Genomic DNA, 15,985 nt, shown 5'->3' with positions numbered 1-15,985 from the left:
GGTATACTTTCTACCAAATAAAATTGAATATCTGATGGAAACAAAAGCATATTTTAAAGAAATCACTTCTGTATTTTAGCTAAGGAATATTTGAACAATTCTGACTATATAATGCAAAGTATGTACGCATCAATCCTTATAAGAAAATTTGTGTGAAATACTGTTGAGATCTGTCTATTGTAGTTTTTTTGGTCACTGGCTCGGGCAGTCTGGGATGATGAGTGTACGATCATACCACTGTTCCACATTGCTCAGAAAAAATGACTTGCCAATGAACACTGGCCTCATCCCAGTCAGTTTCACTGTTGATTTCCTCACCTCTCCCCGTCTAGACTGGGAGCTTCATGAGGCCTGGCTTGTTTTCCATAGATCCCTGTGCCCCTTCATACGGGTTGAATGAATGCAGGAGGAAATCATTCTCACTCAGCAGATTTTGCACAGGATTTGATCATTTGATGGTTAAATATTGACAGAAAGGGAAAAGACGGTAAAATGTTACATTATCATTGCATTGCCTTTTATAGTTGTCAAAGCACTGTGGATCAAAACAAAAACAACGGAACCTGGGAAAAAAGTCTGATCTTGAAAGGTTCAGACGTCTACCTCACTCATGTGCTATCAATGTTAGCACTGACTGAGTCTGCTTGATAGGGTTCATTCATTCATTCATTCGTTCAGTCATTCCATAAATCCAACACAAATTTACTGAGTACACATCCTGGCAGGCGCCCTCCTGGAACATGGTAAGTGGCAAACCAGATGGGCGTGGCCTGGGAGAGACCCTCCCGGATGGTTCTGTTAGTCCCCCTTCTGGGTCCTTCTGAGTTAACAGACAACGGGGCAGAAGAGCTGAAGCCTCGACACAGGGCGATGGTGTGACGCCCATGGGAACCCAATACGAATAGGCTCCTTCCCTTTCCTTGGCACCACCCCAGAGTGACAGGGATCCGTGTGGAAAGGGGCGTGTGAGAGAGCACAGCCCAGCCCTGCTCCCCCACATCTGGTCTGTGCTGGGCAGGCGGGGGATGGGCGGGGATGGGGATGGGGATGTGAACTGGATGTGAGGTTGGGATTTGAAGTGGATGGGGATGAAGGCTTAGTAACTACAAAGGGCTGTTGAAAGAAACAAAAGTGGCTGTTAAGTTTTGGAATCTTTTTTTTTTTAATTAAAAAAAATTTTTTTTAATATTTATTTTTGAGAGACAGAGTGAGACAAAGTGAGAGTGGGGGAGGGGCAGAGAGAGAGGGAGACACAGGATCGGAAGCAGGCTCCAGGCTCTGAGCTGTCAGCACAGAGCCCGACGCGGGGCTTGAACCCACAGACCGTGAGATCATGACCTGAGCCTAAGTCGGACGCTCAACCGACTGAGCCACCCAGGCGCCCCAAGTTTTGGAATCTTTACTGGAACCCACCCTCCCGCGGAAAGGGGTTTCCCTAGAGCACAGGTGGTAGCAGTTATTGAAAGAAAAATGATATTTCATAATCAAAACTCCCTTCCTGTAGGTCTTTACTCGGCCTCTGCAGAGGGGCCATCCCTGGCCATTAGAGCAAACTTTGTCGCAACCTCCCTTCCACCCTGCGCTTCTGGCCCCTTTTCCCCTTATCTTGTTTTTGGTCTGTCTCTTTCCTGTAAGCTCTGGGAAGACCTGCAGTTTGTCTGTTTTTGGTTCACTGCTGAATCCTCACCGCCAAGGGTATGACTGGAATGTGGGGACACTCCATAACTGCTGAAAGAGTGAATGCATGACCATCTATCCCCAAGGAGTCAAGACTGACTCACAAAGGCCAGGTAACATACACGTGGTGTCCTAAAAAGGCCAGAGATAATCTTGCTGATTGGAAAGGTCAACAGAGAGATTTGGGGGCTCTGGGGCAGGGACATTTGGATGTTTGACCCTGAAGAAATTGACACTCTGAAAAGTCACAGAAGTTTCAGCCGCTGGAGATGAAGAGTCCAGGACTGTAGCGCCCTGAATGAATGAGTGGGGAAACCACCAGTTGGAAAGGAGTTTTCCTGAGAAAGATCTCAGGCTGCCTTCCACGCCTGAGTGGTACCGGTGTCCTGGTCATCAACAACCCATTCTGCATCTTTCTTGGCCAGAGGGTGGGGTGGGGGATGGTGGAGAGCAGGGAGAGGGAGGGAGAGGTCACAGGTGCCCTAGAACCTGTTGTCTTCTGGAAGGTGTGTAAAGGGCACAAACTCTGAAGCGAGACTCCCTGGGTTGCATCCCCATTCTAACATGGACTCACGGTGTGACCCTGGCCAAGTCACTCTCTCAGTTTTTTTTACCTGTAAAGTGGGGATGATATTGGCAACGGTCTCATTGGATTTTGGAGGATGAAACGGGCTTATATAAATATAAGAGCTCAGAATAGTGCTTATCACAAGCCTATGAGTGTTTGCTGTTGTCTCCGGGATATTGTGGAGACCGAAAGGCTCTCTTTTCCCCCAGTGCATCTCCCTGGTCTCTCCTGTCCCTGTGGTGTCCACCCCCCCTACTCCTTCCCCTCAGGTTCCCCGACTTTAGGTCCCTGGTCCCGAGGGTTAGGACAGGCCTTGGCCAACCCCTCTTTCCTGCCTTCTCCTTCCTTAAGCCGAGTCTGGGACCCACGGGTCATGGGAAGATGGGCCTGGCTGGGTGAGTCAGCCCATCCTGCCTCGCCTGCAGCCGCCAGTGACGGGAGGCCAAGGGAAGGTGCTGATAACACTCCCATCTCCTGCCAGGACCTCAGAGGTCTCTTCTGTATAGTGGGGAGACCCGGAACCCATGTGGTCACGCTCCTCTTCTGACAAATTATCATGCTCACCCGGTGGTCCCTAGGCCCTGCACCAGAATTATTGTCAACCCCACTTGTGTGGCCCCAGGGGTGGGGGATGGGGGGAACTCGCTAGCTGCTCTACCTTGGTGTCTATCCTCCAGCCCTGACGGTGCCTCTTGCCCCACACCGAACGTTAAAACCTGAGCCCCAGACTCCACTGGCTTCCTTTTCCCACCATCCTGTTCTGCTTTCAGCTTCTTCCCACTTTCTTAGTGCTCTTCAGCCCCAGCTCTGCTCTCTGGTAACTGTTCCCTTGAGTCTCCCCTCTCTTGTAGGGTCTACCCTTCCAGAAAGCCTTCCTGCCCTGGCTAGGACCTTGCTACTTACTCAAAGTGCGGTCCACAGACCAGAAACAACAGCATCCACCAGAATTTCAGAATCTGCGTTTTAACAGGATCCTTAGGGATCCGCATGTGCATTACTGTTTGAGAGTTACTGAGCTAGGTGCCCTTCTAACCCCTGGAAATATGGAGGCTCTGGGAATCTGGGTCAGCTGGTATCAGGCTGGTTGGAGACAGGAGAGAGCATTTCATTCTGTAAGTGATGACACAGGCCCTGCTCTCCTCTCCCATCCTGAATCCTATTTTTCTTAAAAAAATTTTTTTTTCGGGGCGCCTGGGTGGCGCAGTCGGTTAAGCGTCCGACTTCAGCCAGGTCACGATCTCGCGGTCCCTGAGTTCGAGCCCCGCGTCGGGCTCTGGGCTGATGGCTCAGAGCCTGGAGCCTGTTTCCGATTCTGTGTCTCCCTCTCTCTCTGCCCCTCCCCCATTCATGCTCTGTCTCTCTCTGTCCCAAAAATAAATAAACGTTGAAAAAAAAATTAAAAAAAAAAATTTTTTTTTCAATGATTATTTATTTTTGAGAGCCAGAGAGAGCCAGAGAATGAGCAGGGGAGGGGCAGAGAGAGAGGGAGACACAGAATCCGAAGCAGGTTCCAGGCTCCGAGCTGCCAGCACAGAGCCCAATGCGGGGCTTGAATCCGTGAACTGTGAGATCGTGACCTGAGCTGAAGCTGGACGCTTAACCCACTGAGCCACCCAGGCGTCCCTGAATCCTACTTTTCTCATGATCTTCCCACCAGCCTCTCCACTGGCTGAAGGCCAGCCATGGCCGAGTTACCCCTGGCCCTTGGCCGGCTGACACAGAGGTCTCTCCCAGGCCGTGTCCATCTGATTTGCCATTTACCACGCTCAAGATGGGCCTCTGTCTGGGACTCCAGAATCTCCCTTCCAAAGTGAGCTTCGTCAATCTGGGGTGTCACTCAGACTGGCTGTCCGGAACACAGGTGTTCTGTCCAGAAGTGTTTCTTCCATGAAACAAGTTTGGGAGGGGCTTCATGTCACCCCCACTTCCTCTCTTTGTCCTCTCTCTGCTGTGACACACATTAGCACCTTGAAGCTTTGGGGAAATCTGTTTAGCTTCATGTAGCCCAGAGTTTCCGAAACTTAGACTTCTTTTGTCACTGAGCACCTACGAACATCCTGCGGGAAAGGAATCCCTTTGGGAAGTGCTAACCTAATTCCCTTCCACACACCTCTCCCCCCCCCCCCCCCTGAAGTTTTAACGTGAGGCTCTCTGGTGCTAAGGAGTCCTTTGCCCCCATTTTCTGAGGTGAGAAACTGAGTCTGGTGGTCCCGTGGAGCTTCCTGCAGGGGGGTCGGGTGGGGCTCCTCTCTTAACGGCCCTCTGGGCAGTGGCCAAGTGGGTGTCACCTCACCCAGAGTCTATGCGGACAAGTTGTTCCCACCAGCTTTTGTTTTGAGTCTCAAATGTTAGTATTCTCCCCAGTCCACCAGCCTAGTCTGGAGCTGGTGTCCTGTCCCCGCCAGCAGGGAGAAGGTTGTTCCCACAGACCTGCCGGCCATTATAAAAGAAGGCGTGACTGCCACCTGAGGGAGAGAAGGGGCGGGAAGGGCTTTTGCAAATCCAGCAGCTGGCCTGGGCTTCTGCAAGAAAGCTCTACGCCTTGCCCACCTGGAGAATGTGTGACAGCAGCTGGAAGAGGTTTCTAGCCAAACCCTGGCCTGGGCTTTTGCTGACACTGTGATTCGATGGAACGTAGAACAGGCAGGGCCAGTTCTGACAGCCTGACTCACCAGCTTCGTGGGCCTCCTGCCTCCTGCCACCGGCACGGTGTGGCTGAGGAGGCTGAGGCGGGGAGGGTGTGGGAATCCGTGTATGAATGCCAGAGTGTGGGCTCCCGTGCTCCCACCAGAAACCTGGGGAAGGCTGGGGCTATGGTCTGGAGTTCATGGAGACCCTGGGGAACAGGGGACAAGGGGAAAGGAGTCTTGGAGAGCACTGATGCTCTGGGAGTCGCCACATATCAGCACAGGGTGGCAGAACTGCATGGGGCCCTGGACACCTCGTTTTAGCAGAAAGGAAACGGGTGAGGAGGCTTTCCCAAGGCCATCCATTGGCTCCGCGTCGGAGCCGAGATTTCCTGACAGTTATACTGAGACATCACTTTCTGTGGCTTCTGACCACTTCCCCACCTAGAACTAAATGACCAAATTTGATACCAAATAAATTGATTGGGAATACATTGATACCAAAGCTGGATCTACCCACACTGGAGAATTCCATTTCCAAATACCAACAGGCGCACGCCCAGTGTTCTTGCTCCTTACGAGATTTAGATCCCTGGGGAAGCTCAGAGTAGGATCCACCACCAGTCTGGGTTCCCTGAAGTCAAAAAAGACCTCTGCATGAGTTTTCAAGGAATGGGGGATCAGAGAGGCCAAGAAACCAGTGATTTCTGGGCTGGATGGCAGAGTAGACTAGACACGTATGCCCCAAATTGGAGACGTCCCGATCCACTGGCCTCGATCCCACTCAGGCCACATTTGATGTCCTAGGTCCCATTCAGAACCCCAGTTCTTAAGTGGGATGATGACAACCTGAGATGTGTTCAAAGAAGGGTGAACGAGACAGCGAGGGGGATGCTAAATCACGCCCTAGAAGGAAAGTCTGAAGAATCCGAGAAGGGTTAGCCTGGATATGAGACAACTCGGAGACACAAGATGACTGCATTCAGATATTGAGAGAACGGTCTCGAGGAAGAGAGATGGGATCCCTTCTCCATGGCCCCAGTGGGTGAAGACAAGGGCCGGTGAGCAGAAGCCAAGGGAGAGGTGCATCTAACAGCGAGGACAGCTTCCAGTGGTCTTTCCCTGGAGGTGCTCAGGGGGTGCTTGGTCAATTTGGAGGCTGAGGTTATGGACTTTAAGATCAGATAGTGGGGAGGGAGGCCTGGGAGGCTACTAAGATCAGTGCAACACAAGCGGAACCCATGTCCACGCATGCTGGAGCAAATGCTTTCTGCTGGGAGCTGTGCTCAGTCTTGAGAAAGGGCACAAAAACTAGTAAGTCGCTGCCCCTGCCCCCAAGGAACTCCACTTTTCACAGAGGGCGAAAACAGAGCCGCGCAGAAGTCAAGACCCGATCGGGGCCTCCACGCAGGTGCAAACATGCAGGTCCCATGGAGAGAAGGCCATGTGAGTTGGGCCTCAAAGGATAAACAGGGTTTTGACGGGCAGAGCTAGGGGCAGGGCACACTGGGCAGAAGAAACAGCACAAAGACAGTGGGATTAAACAGGCACGTCATGTTTGGGGAGATGCCTCGCTTGGGTGGAGTACAGGGAGTAAGTGAATGGGAAGGAGCCAGAGACACTCAGGGTGGATTGGGGCCAGGTGGAGAAAGCCTTGGGTGACAGCCTAAGACTTCTAGCTGCAGAAAATTGGGAGCCGGCAGACGTTTTGACACAGGGGAAGGATTTCGTCAGCATCACTTCGGTGGTTGCGCTGGTGACGGCACACTCTGGTGGCTGGGAGGCAGGTGGGGGGAGCGAGAGGCGGAGAGGCCAGTTGGAGGCACTGGCATCTCGAAACGCTCAAGGCCAGGCTTGAAGGTGGCCCCATTTAAGGCACAGGTAGTGGGTATGGAGATGAGGTGACATCTCGGAGCTGTCAGGACTTGGTGCCTGAATGAGAAAGGAAGTATTAGACACGTGGCCAGGGTTTCTTGCCTGGGTGGCTAGGTAGGTGGTGATTTCATTAACCTTTGTCCAAAGCAAGCAAGCAACCCAAAATATGTGTGGCTCAGGTTGGTTTTAAACTTTGTGGAGCTCGGAGCAGAGACGGCAAGGCCCAGGGAGGTGCTGGGAAGCTCTCAGGGCAGCCACAAGAGGTCTGAGGTTTGCTATGTGGGCTCTCCCCTCTTGGTGCCTCAGTTTCCTCTGAATGAGCAGCAGAGGCAGACACAATGTCCCCGCTTTATAGCCTTTATTTCAGTTTAAACCTGCCGTATCGTGCAACTACTACCGTGCAATGTTGCAGTCACCTAGAGACCCCCAGGCCATTCCCCTCATTTCCCTGAAGACTCTGGCTCTAGTCCGCCATCACTTCCTCAATATGAGTTCTGTGTTTTTTTTTTTTTAAAGTTGTATGTATGTATTTTTATTTAGAGAGAGAGCAAGGGAGAGGGGGAGAGGGAGAGAGAGACAGACTCTTAAGCAGGCTCCATACTCAGCACGGAACCTGACGCGGGGCTCAATCCCATGACCTGATCATGACCTGAGCCAAAACAGAGAGTCGGATGCTCAACCCACTGGGCCACCCAGGTGCCCAGGATCACTATCCTTTAGATCAATGAAATAAGCAAGAGTAGAAAATTAGAAATAAATAAAAAGAAAATAGCTAGAAACGCCCAAATATTTGAAATTAAGGAACACATGGGTCAAAGAAATTTGCAAGAGAGTTTGGAAAATATTTTTAATTAATGGATAATTAATCTACGGAACGTCAGAATTTACAGGATACGGGCGAAGAAGTTCTTAGAAGGCATTTTATTTTATTTTATTTTATTATTATTAAAAAAAAATTTTTTTTAATGTTTATTCATTCTTGAGACAGAGAGAGAGACAGAGCATGAACAGGGGAGGGTCAGAGAGAGGGAGACACAGAATCTGAAACAGGCTCCAGGCTCTGAGCTGTCAGCACAGAGCCTGACGCGGGGCTCGAACTCACAGAGTGTGAGATCATGACCTGAGCCGAAGTCGGCCGCTCAACCGACTGAGCCACCCAGGTGCCCCTTAGAGGGCATTTTAAATGCTTGAAATGTCTAACATCAATGACCTAAGGTTCCACTCTATGAATCTAGAAAAGTAAAGCAAACTAAATTCAAAGTAAGTGGAAGAAAGGAAACAACAAAGAACAGAAACGGATGAAATAGAAAAATGTTAAAGAAAGTTGAGAAAGTCACATGTTGGTTTTCTGACAAGCTGAACTCCTGGCTAGACGGTTCGAGAATACAAAAGCAGGTTACCAATATCAGAAATGAAAGAGGACAAAACGATTGATCCTACAGACATTAAATTTTTCTAAACAGGCAAAAGCAAACTACCACAAAAAAAAGTCTTGGGGTCACCTGGGTGGCTCAGTTGGTTGAACATCCAGCTCTTGATTTTGGCTCAGGTTGTGATTCTCAGGTTGGGTTGTGGGATTGAGCCCCACATCGGGCTCTGTGCTGCTCTGTGTGAGAGAGATTCTCTCTCTCTCTCTTTCTCTCTCTCCTCTCTCTCTCTCTCTCAAATTAAAAAAAAAAAGTCTCAACAGTGGCTGCCTCTTCGGAGGAAGGGGGATTGCCAGGGAAAATGCGTAAGGAACTTTCTGAGGAGATGGTCATGTTCCATATGAGGTAGTGGTTGGGGCTGCACAGGTGGGCGTATTCGTCCGAATGGATGGAACGATACAGTTAAGATCTGTGCATTGCACTGTATCTGAATTTCACCTAAAGGTGGGAGGGGGAGAAAAGAGAGGAAGGGGAGGGCAGGATGTGGAGGAGCTGGAGGAAGAGGAGGAGAAGGTGAAAGAGAAGAAGGAAAAGAAGGAAATAAAAGAACACAAAGCCAGGGTCTCATTCCTCATCTCTTGTGGCTCATCAGCATCTTTTCACCCAGCTGGTCCCTCCCTGCATCCAGTCACACTCCCTTCACTCGGCTTCCAGACACCCCAGTCCCCTGGTTTGCCTCCCACCTCCCTGGCCGTTCTTTCTCTTTGGCTGATTTTCCACGGTCCTCGCACCTCTCCTTTTTTCTGTGTGTGCACTCACTCCCTTGGTCATCTCATCTAGCCTGACGGTTTAAAAGCTCGCACATCTTTGCTCAAAGACGTCTGGCGTCTGGCTCCAATTATTCTCGATCCTCTTTAGGACGTGGGGCACTCGGCATCAATTCGTCCCCTGCCGAGTCCTGGCCACCAACGCTGGGGCTATGAGAAAGGTCCTACTTAATCACACCGTTGCGCTAACACTTACCAAAGACTCTGCTCTGTGCCCACATGGTGCCAGGTGCGGTCACAGATCCTTCGGGCAGCCATGTGGCCGTGTGTGCTCGTGAACGCGTGTGTAGGGTATCGAGCCTCTGCTCTGTGCCGGGTACTGAGGGGATCCCTGCCCTCCAGGAGCTCACAGTCTAGTGGGGGAAGAGAGGACGGACTACAACAATTACCCAGGGCGGTGAGGGTTATGCTACACTCCAGCAGAGCACTGTGGGAGCACCAGAAGGCAGACCTGGTCCAGGGGGGAGGTGAGGGCCGTGCAGGCCTGGACTGCAGTTCAAGAGAGCCGAGCTCTAGACCTAGTTCTGTGCTGGAGCTGCTTTGTGACCCTGCCTGGGTCTCAGTTTCCTCACCTGCAAAGCAAGGGGGCTGGACTAGACCAGAGATTGTCCAACAGCTCCTCGGAGCCTGGGGTTCCGAGGACCCCCTCTCCCCCCAGGAATAAAGGGGGTGGGCGGTCGGAGGTCCTGCCCTCAACCTCTTTCACCCGGGCTGTGTTGATCTTACCTGTTTGGTGTTTTGACCTCCCACGTTAGATGTCTTTCACCTAAAGGATTCTGTGGCTGAAAACTGTGTGAAAATCACTTCAGGGAAACCCTGAAGACCCTTCCAGCTGACAGCCTGAGTCCCTGGTAGGGGCCAGTTCTAAAGGGTGACAACCCTGACAACCTGCCTCCCAGGGGGCCACGGCTTCCCCTCGCCGGTCCTGCCAGGTTGTCTAGCCACCAATGAGCTCTGGTTTGTTGAGGTCAAGAATCAAGTCTCTGCCCCCAGGAGGGCCCCAACTCAGGCAGGCACGGGGGCCGGCCGTGGGCTGGCAAAAGACAAACAGAAGGAGAGTCTGGGCAAGAATCAGATTCAGAACGGGCCAGTTGTCTGGGAAATGGCTTTTATCAGCTTGAAGGAACTGGCAGGGAGGGGGCGGTTGTCTCCTAGTTTTGTCTTGAGCACCTTTTTGGAAGGCAAGAATTTTTTTTTAACCTGGATGTTTCTCGAATTAAAAAAAAAGGAGGGGTGGTGAGCAGTATGCGTCCAGGGCACAGGTGCTTGTTCCAGACGCAGACCCGGGTTACAGAAGGTTCAGAGGGAGCACTATGGTCAAAGGATGGTCACTAGAGGGCAGTTGAGAAGTCAACCTAACTGTCGGAATGGGGGTCTATATGCAGTTATAGCGAAGGGGGAAGAGCAGGAGTCCCCGCCTCAGACTTGGTTCAAATTCCGAATCCATCACTTACTAGCTGTATGACCTTGAATGCATAACCGAGCCTCTCCGAACCATAGTTTCATGATCTGTTAAGTGCGAATGGTTAAACACGCTTTGTGGCATCGTTATGATTAAAGGTAATTAACACATGGTCACTTCTGTCTAGGTCTGTACCTGTGCCTTATAGCCCAGCTGTCCTCCAGGAAAACTTGGGGCCCCAGAATGCAGGAATGTGAGCCTGGGAGGATTTAGAACTACACACATGGGTTCAAGTGTGGGCCCCGTTGGTCTTGGATGTCTGATTGAAGCTTCCTTTCTCTCTCTCTCTCTCTCTTTTTTTTAACTTTTGTATTTTATTTTTTATTTTTTAAAAATACATTTATTTATTTTGAAAGAGACAGAGTGCTTGCGCGTGGGGGAGGGGCAGAGAGGAAGAGAGAAAATCCTCAGCAGGCTCTGTACTGTCAGCACAGAGCCAGATGTAGGGCTTGATCCCAGGAATTGTGAAATCATGACCCGAGCGGAGATCAAGAGTCAGACGCTTAATCAACGGAGCCACCCAGGCGTCCCTTGAAGCTTCCTTTCTGAGTGAGGTGTAGAGAGCAGGATTTAATGGCTTTGTGTAGAGGGGGTGTAAATGCAGCCCAGAGATTCAGAACCACTTGCTAAATATGGAAATTGTTTGAATTAATTCGTCAGTCATGACACTTCTTAATGGTTGACTAATGGTTCTAGAACATGAAGTCTTTCTTATATGGAATGTCTCTGCTGATCTGCCACTAGGGAGGCTCATCAGCTTTGACACACTCCCCCAAGAGGGCTGACGTGCTTCCCAGTGACTTGTACTCTGCTGAAGGAGTGGCAGGTGTCTGCAGGACGCCCAGTTGGGGTGGGGCATACCTGTTGGGGTCATTGAGGCATTTGGGGGGTCATTAGCGTCATATTCTAACCCACCAAACCAGCTAGCCCCAGACTAGATGATCCTCACAATGGTTCCCGGTATCCGATAGTCCACAAATCAGAACTTTCTATTTATCAGCCTGTCTACACAGCCACCCCCGCTCGTGAGAGGTGTCATCTTATCATGCCTCAAGGCAACATCAGCTTCTGTGTCACTGGGTTGAATTGTGCACAGTATCACCTTTGTATCAGGGCTGTCTTATCACATTCTAAGGCCCGGACAGCTGAGAAGGTTCACCTGAGTCGACCAGAGTATACACGTGGGCGGGGACAGACACTAGGGTCTCAGCTGTGGTTCTGCACACAATCGTTGAGTGACTCCGGGACAGACACTTTCTCTCTCAATCTACACATTGGAATGTAACACCCTGCTTGTCTCACTAGATCGAGGTAAAGCTCAGCACAGAAGATGGATACTCTAAGGCTTTGAGAGGTAACGAGGTTATTTGCGAACTCCTCAAGTAAAAAGACTATGTTAGTACTCACAACTTCTGTTCACCCTTTCTCCAACTGTGCTGGACAACGCAGAGCACTGCATTGTCAGACGTGATGTGCAGAGACTGCTTTGTCCCTGGAGTAACTTGGGCTACTGGGGGGATCCGGGCCCTGGGCCAGGCCAACTGCAAAGGGACAGGAGGAAATGGCTTCAAGGCTCAGGGACAGATAGATGGCGCAGCCTGACTCCGCCCCCAGGACCCTCGGGCGTTTCCCTCGGCACCAGCTGGGCTTCCAGCTTCTCCTGGTGTCTCCCAGGGTTGTCCTGCCCTCTGCTCCTGGACCCCCAAGGACTTCCCATTCTCACAGGCTAGTCCTCTGAGGGGCCAGAAAGGCCTGTCACCCTCTTGTCCAGGGATCGCTGACCGAAGACCTTTGTAGCCCTTTGCCACTCCCACACATTAGATGCACCCACATCCCACATCAATCAATTTTCTTTGCTGTTATTTTTTAAATGTTCATTTTATTTTTGAGAAAGAGAGAAACAGAGTGCAAGCAGGGGAGGGGCAGGGAGAGAGGGAGACACGGGATCCAAAGCAGGCTCCAGGCTCTGAGCTATCAGCACAGAGCCCCACGCGGGGCTCGAACCCACGAACTGCGGGATCATGACCTGAGCTGAAGTCAGAGGCTTAACTGACTGAGCCACCCAGGCGCCCCCGTTGTGTGCCTTTCTGCATGTTTGCTCTACCGTAGTGAAAGCTGAACAATCAGACATTTCTTGACTTTGAATTTATCATCTGAGTTCACATTTTGGAGCCAACACATGTTTTTCAGGATTCAAGACATTTGCAGAGGCCCCAGACCTAGTATATTAACACCCTGGACCACAGACAGGCCACCTTCCTCCCCCTGGGCTGAGGCACAGCGTCTCCTCCCTGGCTGCCCTGACCATTTCCAAACTGAAAGACGACCCGGAAAGTCAGGGCCGTGGCTCTATAGAGAGGCCACGCCCGTCACCACCCTCCCGAGGTGGGAACGAGGTCCTCTCCAGCACTTTCCTTCAGCTTTCCCAACCTTCTCCACCCAGACGGCCCTGACGCTCAGTGATGGGCCACGGCGGTTATGTTCAGACCACCACTTGGAATTTACCACCTGTGAACGTCCCAGGTGCTCATCTTGTCCCTTATGACCCTCTTGTGGCTGGGGCCCACCACATCCTCTGCTTTTGTGATGCTCCGAGCATCTCATACAGGACGCAGGTGGAATACACGTTCAGTAAACATGAGTTTCTCTTACATCCTTGAAGTTTGTTTTCCTACAGGTGCTCTGTCTGGGGGTGTTCACGGGTGGGGTGCCTTTCCCCTCTGTCAGCTCTGTGACATTGGGCATATTCGCTCCCTCCCTAAAGCCTCACTTTACTTATTTGCCAGATTACTGTAGCCATACTGTCGTCACGGAGCTCCTGTGAGGCTCAAATGCACTGAGCTGGAGCAGGTGCCCACGAGTGGTGGCACCCATCACCCCTCCCGTGGTGCTCTCGGTCCTAGCCTGGCACAGGGTCAGTTAGGAGGAGACCCTGGAAGGGAGGGCGTGCCTCTTCCTGCCTCAACGGCACCCCCAAATGATCCACTGTTCAAAGAAGTTCAAAGAAATGCCAGCAATTTATTGATTTCCTATATTTCCAAAAAAGCAAACACATAGTGCACACACAGAGACACTGGGCTTGGCCAGCACAAAGTTCTTATACAAACATGGAGCAAAGGGAGACACGGGCTCCAGAGGGGTTCCAGGATACCTCCCAGAACGTCCCCTGGGCTTCCCACTGCTCGCCAACCCCTGCCCGTCCCCTTGTCCCAAGCTCCTCATCTTAGCCATCCCCCCCCCCCCCCCCCCCCCAGTCAGGCTCTGTGGTGGATGAGAGAGAACGTCACTGTCTCCACATGGCTGGAGAAAACCCTCCACGGCCTCACTAAGGGAAGCACGGGGGTCTGCGTTGCTGGTCTGGCCCCCACTGGACAGGCTGCTGGTGGCCAATGACTGGATCTTAAGCACAAGAGATCCTGGGATCAGGACAGGGACAGGGAGAGACTGGGTGGTCTATGTCCTCCCTCATTGCCCTCAAATGGGAATGTCTTGTTTGGGGCGTCAACCCTGATAGCATGAGGCCAACGTGGGCTTGAGATACTGAGCCATGCCTGGGCCAACCCCTTACTCCTGTCTTTAGGAAATGCATCCTCAGGACCCTCTCGGTTTTGCCTCTTCCAAAGTGACAGGCATGGGTCAGAGGCCCAGGTCACAGGGCCAGCTGGCCGGCCTGAGAAAGCCCTAGAGAGGTTACCAAATCAGGCCTGGCCTAACTGTCCACCTCAGCCCACCATTCCCCAAGGCAGAGGGCTGGGCCCACCTGGATCTACAGCACAGCTGGTGACAGAAAACCAGCAGAGGAATGGCAGGAGGTCAGGACACCGCTAAGGGAAGGGCCATCTCCTAGAGGGCTGTCACAGACTCCCTGGTAGTGGGCTATTTCCTTCTTGTCCTGACTGTTCCGGACAGTCCTCTCACACTGGGGGATCCCCCAAGCCAAGAGCCCCGTGTCTCCTCCTTCCTCCCGGAGAATGTAAGGTACATGAGGACAGGGCTTGGTCTCTTTTGTTCGCCGATGCATCCCGAGTGCTCAGAACACTGCCTGGCACATACTGGTGCGCCATCCATATTTTTTTTAAGAAATGAATTCCTCTGAGCCCTGAGGACTGGCAGAGGAGTCATCCTGGAACCTACACCCAGGACTGTCTGGTGGGACCGGGCTCCCTCGTGGCTCCTGAGAGAGAGGGGTGAGCCTGGAGGAGGCCTTCCATCATGAGCAAAAAAGAGGGAGGGCATCTCGGACCTGGTTAAATGGCCTGCCATCACATGTCTGGCCCCAGTCTCAGTTGTCACACCTCTTAATAGGCACATCCTTAGTTTGGAAAGGTACTTTTCAACTCTGACTGCTGGGGTAAGAAGTGGGGTTGGATTGGGGTGTAGTTCAGGGTGGGGGGGGGTCAGGCAGGGGACCTGGGAGGAGGAGGAGGAGGAGGAGGAGGAGGAATGAAAGGTGAGGAGCACCTTCTATTCTTCTAGAGAAGGATATGAACCAGGCGGTTAATTCCTGTCCGACACCAACAGTTAGTGTGGGTGGTGAAGGCAGAAATCAGGGAAGCCTTGGGAACCCTATGTTCTATCTTACAGTATATACTAAGGGTTATTTACAGCAAGCTTTTCCATGGGGCCCTCAGGGGGTCCTTCTATTACTTCTCATCTGAAATGCTCAAGAGTCTGGGGTCTTGAGTGTGGCCAGTGCCCCTGACAAGCCCTTTTTATCACATCCTCTGTGGTTTTCCCAAAGACAGAGTGAGGACCAGGATGCCCGGGGTTCAGGGGAAGGTGGGGACGGCCGCTGCTGGGTCTTGGGCTGGCTGGTGCCCTGATTCGACAGTTCTCCTTCCTGGTCGACCCAAATTCCTGTCTTCCAAGTCTTCTGGGACCCAAAACACTCTCTCACTTGAGTCTTATCAGGCACGCAGGGAAGTGTCCTCCTGGTTAGTTTCCAAATAGCCGCTGCCCCACAGGAGCCTGGAGCAGGTCCCTGTCCTACCCCAGCCTGTCCCCCTCACTGTTGGGAATACGAAGACCAAACAGCCATGTCCTGAACGGTTCTTTGGCTTTGGGCACCATTTTGCCTTCTTTCTCCCGAAACAGGTAGATGACAAGCCTCTGAAGGCAGGGGCTTTATAGGCTGAGCCTCCTTTGACCGGTACACAGCCCAGGAGAATGGCCAGCCCCATCTCTCTGGCTCCTACTCCCCCAGAACAGACTTCAGGCAGCAAAGCAAGTGTGGCTGTCCTCGCCTGTCCTCTAGAGCCCCAACCCTGTCCAGCCCCAGGCCCCGTGGCCAGTCCCTGTGGCCTTGCAGGAAGGGCAGCATTATCAGCCAACTAGATTTTGCCATGAGATACACTGAACTTCACAGCCCGGCCAGCCTCCCTTCCTGCAAAGCTGCCTCTTAAGGAGGGAGGTTGCCCCCAGGCCCAGGTACTCTCCCCCCCTTCCCCCTTCCCTCCCCCCACTCCACGGTTCCCTCGCAAGACTTCTCATGGACGTGACCCCGGTGCGGGCCCCCTGTCCTGGCACGGCACAGTTTGGGAACTATGGGGAGCTAAACAAAAAGCACGGAAGTCCCTGCCTAC

The sequence above is a fragment of the Prionailurus viverrinus genome, chromosome F1 (genome assembly GCF_022837055.1).
Source record: "Prionailurus viverrinus isolate Anna chromosome F1, UM_Priviv_1.0, whole genome shotgun sequence".
NCBI lineage: Eukaryota > Metazoa > Chordata > Mammalia > Carnivora > Felidae > Prionailurus > Prionailurus viverrinus.
This window is presented reverse-complemented; position numbering follows the sequence as displayed.